The sequence below is a fragment of the Mus caroli genome, chromosome 16 (genome assembly GCF_900094665.2).
Source record: "Mus caroli chromosome 16, CAROLI_EIJ_v1.1, whole genome shotgun sequence".
NCBI lineage: Eukaryota > Metazoa > Chordata > Mammalia > Rodentia > Muridae > Mus > Mus caroli.
In genome coordinates, this window is record NC_034585.1 from 82,265,327 (window position 1) to 82,270,274 (window position 4,948).

The window sequence follows — 4,948 nt, forward strand, 5'->3', positions numbered from 1 at the left end:
CAGGAAAGTGGCCCTCACCAGGTAACGTATCTGCCCACACCTTGCTCTTGGCTTCTCAGCCTTCTGAATGGTCAAGAGTAAACTTGTGTGGTTTATAAACACCTCACTCCGTGTGGAATTTGTTAGCACAGAAGACGTGCATTCAGAGACTCCTTGGCTGAAGGCCCCAGTGATCCTTCCTACCATCTGCGTGGGTGCTTGACGTGGCCTTGAGTCAAAGCTCCTGATGGATGGATTGTCAAGGAAAGAGGGTCCTTGTCCCACTGGGAGCATTGAACTTTGACTCTTTCAGATAAAGCTTGACACAACTTACCCAGTGGCTAGACTGGAAGACCCTCATTCTTGACAATCACTGATTGTAGGCATCCCAGCTCTCCCATTGTGGAGTGAGGTGACATTAAGAATGCATATCTAGAACACAGGGCCCCCAGTGGAGGAGCTATAGAAAGCACCCAAGGAGCTGAAGGGGTCTGCAACCCTATAGGTGGAACAACAATATGAACTAACCAGTACCCCCAGAGCTTGTATCTCTAGCTGCATATGTAGCAGAAGATGTCCTAGTTGGCCATCACTGGGAAGAGAGGCCCCTTGGTATTTCAAACTTTATATGCCCCAGTACAGGGGAACACTAGGGCCAAGAAGCGGGATTGGGGGGGGGGTAGGGGAGCAGGGCAGAGGGAGGGTATAGGGAACTTTCGGGGTAGCATTTGAAATGTATATAAAGACAATATCTAACTACAACAACAAAAAAGAATGCATATCTAACAACAATGTGCCTTGTGCACCATGACAAGATTGGGGACTCTGGCCCGTGTAGCGGAACAGACAGGGGCATGAATGCACTCTTCTGGACCATACTCGCTGGCTACCGTATTTGTTTGGTGCTCACAGTGTTTTTGCATCTGGGGCACCTCTACAGTAACAGCACTCTGTTGGTCCAGCTCCGCTCTCGTCCTTGCTTAGAGCTGGTGGACTTTGCCCGCTTGCTTCCCTTGCTAGTAAAGACCACCTGTGTGATAGTGGCTCACAGCTGGTTTTTTCTAAACTTGTGTCTGTCCAGGGACTATCAGCTTCAGTGTTTCCAGTTTGTCACCAGTGTACAGACGCTGACAAAAGTGGAATGATATGAAATGTCCTTTGGGTTTCCGAGTCCTATGACCATGGAGGTAAGTACCTTCCTCTGAGTATAAAAATTAGGGGATTTTTCTTTTTCTGGAGAGATGGCTCAGCGGTTAAGAGCACAGACTGCTGCTCTTCCAGAGGTCCTGAGTTCAATCCCCGCCACCACATGCTGGCTCACAACCATCTGTAATGGGATCCGATGCCCTCTTCTGGTGTGTCTGGAGAGAGTGACAGTGTACTGACATACATTTAAAAAAATAAATAAATATATTTTTTTTAAAAATTAGGGAATTTATTCCCATTTCCTATTCTGGGCTAGTCAGAGAAAGCCATATATGCAGTAGGAGGCCCAGTTTGTAGCCAGTGGGATGCTTCCAGCTTCCCCTGGCAATGGTCTCCAATAAGAGTGTGTACAGGACTCCTCATGTCCCCACCCTACAGCCCACCCCAAGCCTGCGCTTGTTCTTGCGTCACTGCAGAACTCAAGTGATGGTGCCTGACTCCTTTGCAGTAGCCAGGGCTGCACACGCTCGCTGAGCCTTTTCTCTGTGCGTTCGTCTTTGTTTCCACAAAAGCAATTCCAGCTCTATGCAGATGAGCCAAATAATAAAGGCCTTCAATAAAATGGACAAAATAGAGGCAGAAAAGGAGAGTCCTTTATAGGCAGTGGAAGTATAAGAGAGAGCAGGCAGGACGGCTCAGCAGGAAAGGCAGTTGCCAGAAAGCCTGGACCTGAGTTCTCTCCCCAGGACCCACGTGACTGTGGAAGGAAAGAGTGGAGTTGTTCCCTGATTGCTGTACATGTGCAGTGACACACAAACACAGACAGACAGACAGACAGACACACACACATACATACGCATGCACACTGAACATGGTCAACTAGGCTTAGCGGAAGATGATTGTGGTGAGCCCTAGCCCTTACTTCTGACCCCACCCTTCTCTCATCAACATTGCTCTCCTTGACTCTCTTCCATTAGTAGTTTTCCCATTTTTTTTTCCTGTTACCACAGACATTTGTAATAAAACCACCCACTTTAAAATGTTGAACTTCGCTACTTTTAAACTGAAAATTCTTTTCTTTGAAGCTTAAGGCAGTTATTTCTGCAAAAGATGGCTCATGGATTTACTAATTAAATAGAATGTAGGGAGCGCGTGAAATATTATCATCTGGGTGACTTTCTTCTCCATTTATAAATACTCTGCAGTCTCACCATAATTAAGATGAAATGAAGAGTCTGAAACACGGTGGTCACTTAAAACCTGAAAAATAATTCTTTCTAGTGTGAATCATTATCTTACTCGTTCCATAACCTAATAAAAATAAAAGTAAAAGAAAAACCCTGGGCGTTTTAATTTTTGCCAAAACCCAATGTATTCTGGGAACATGGTGGCATTAGCGACACATGTCTACTTATGAAGCCTCATTGCTGACGTCCTTCCCTTCCAGAAGTGACGCCCCGTGCCCTTCTCAGCAGGAGTTAGAAAACTCTAGGCAAGGAGCATTTTGAAGATGCTTTTTATCTCTCTCTCTCTAAAAACCCTCTTCTCTCTAGATGTGAAGAAGGTCCAGGAGAGAATATGGGCTCTGCAGGAGTCATTTTCCATCTCCTCTCATGCATATCACCCTGTGCAGTGCCTGCAGTACTACGGATCCTTTGGAGATCTCCCCCAGCTTCTCTCTCTGAGTCTCACCATCGGTTGGTATATTTTGGAGAAGCAGACACTGGACTTGCTGGCATATTGGTGAAAGGCAAAACTAGGCTCAGCAGAGGGTGAGTGTGGTGAGCCCCAGCCCTCATTCCTGAACCCAAGCTCACCTCATCACCCCTAACCACATTGGTTACGTCTTTTGATTTCCTTTCCTTAAACTTTTTATTGGTTCTTTGTGAATTTCACATTATGTACCCCAATCCCACTCATCTCCCCCTCCCCTTATATGCACCCTCCACCCTTGCAACCTCCACCCCAACAGAGAAAAACAAATCTGACTGTGGAAGCTGTAGAGTGTCACAGTGTGTCCCCCCCCCCCCAGCATACCTTTGTGTCCACCGTGATTTGCTTGCAAATGTTCATTGCAGTGACTCTTTGGTCTGGTTTGAGGCCATTCTTCAATACTGGAACCTTACTCCTTGAATATCCTGTTGTTGCCCTGTGCCATGGAGAGCCTGTAATTTTGGATTTGTAGGACCAACCTCTTCATGCACTCCAACAGTTCATTGATGGGGTAGGTGTTGATTGGGTAGGTATTGATGGGGTATGTATTGATGGGGTAGGTATTGATGGGGTAGGTATTGATGGGGTACCAAGTCAAAGCCCCGAATCTGGGCCTGAGAGGTATCTGAATGGGTCAACCTGCCCAGTTCCCTTGAGTGTTGCAGCCTGTGAGGGACATGGCCAGCTCTCCTACTCTCATGACCCCAGGGCCAGCTCTCCTGGGAGAAGGGAGAGGAGGAGGAGGAGGAGGAGGGCTGGCTCTTTTGTGCTCACCCCGTTATGCATCTGACCTGCATCTTTCCCCAGCCCCAAGGTCTAGGGCCAGTTCTACTGTGCTGACCAGGTAAGGTGCAGGGCCCACTCTCCTAAGTGCTGCGGCAGGTGAGGGACAGGAACAGCTCTCCTGTTCTCACATCCCCATGGCCAGCTCTCCCATGATGCCCAGGTGAGGGGTGGGGCCAGTTCTGCACAGCATTCAGATATCAATGTGTCCCTGGATGGCAGCCCAGACCAGGGATGTCTGCCTGGCCTTTGGTTGTAACAGACCCATGCTGCTACAGGGCTATGGACCCGACATGGTCCCCAGTGGCTGCACAGGCCAGGACCTCACAATGGTCCCAGATGGCATCACAGGCTCTTCACATTAGTTCCTCATTACCCTCGAGTCTCCAGTTCTGTCTCTCTACATCATGCCCATATCCTTTTGTCTCTTCTTTTTTTCTATTTATCCGCCACACTTACTTGTTCCTCTTAGTGGTACCTGACGTCTCTGAGTACCTGGGGTCATTTCAGGAGTGGTCTCAAGAGTGCTATGACCCACTAGTGCATTATGGAACCAGGTAGGGCATGGTCTGTACCCCAAGGGTTGTACAGTACCAGACTGGTGGTCATCTCAGGCTAGTTCCTAGCCTAGGACCACCCAAGTGGCCCCATGTGAGGGTCATCTGCCTCTGGCCCCCTACTTCCTAGGGCCTGTGGTCCCAGGTGGGGTTCTTGTAGTCTCTAACTTGCTCCCCATCCTGGGAGGCTGCCGAGGGCTGCTGGCACCGAGACTGGTGGTCATCTCAGGCTCTCCTTTTGCAGGGAATGTTAGGCTACTAATCATTCAGATGTTTACAGGTGGGAACACTGAGTGTAGACAAGGCCTCTGTCCTCTTTCTTTGGTCTCTTAATGGCTCTGTTCCTATCCTGGGTTGGATTAGAATACCTTACTCTATTCCATCCCAGGCTTTCAAGAGTTAAAAGGAATCACAGTGCTTCCTCTAGTCTCACTTAGTTCCACCAAATGCATGACTTTTCTCTTTTCTTCAGAATTGTTTGGCTAAAGCATGGGCTGCTGGTTCTGTAGGTGCGAAGTGGGACTTACAGAATGGGGACATAGAGTGCTACTGGACTCAAGAACACATGCTCAGATCTGCTGATGTTGAAGCAAACGTAAGTGTGTATGTGTGTGTGTTTATATACATGCTTATGTAGGCTTTGATCAAGAAGATATCTTAATATCTTGAGAAAGCCATGGAAGTTCTGTTAAGATCCTAGATCCCAAAGGTATAAAGGAAAGAGAAAGTCTGAAAAAGAAGAATGGATGTGGCTTGACAGCTGCTCGATG

General features: G+C 47.9%; 1 pseudogene; it reads right to left on the bottom strand.

Moving 5' to 3' along the window:
- Window positions 1-4,424: 4,424 nt before the first annotated feature.
- Window positions 4,425-4,512, bottom strand: LOC115029649 (annotated as a pseudogene).
- Between the last annotated feature and the right edge of the window lie 436 nt (window positions 4,513-4,948).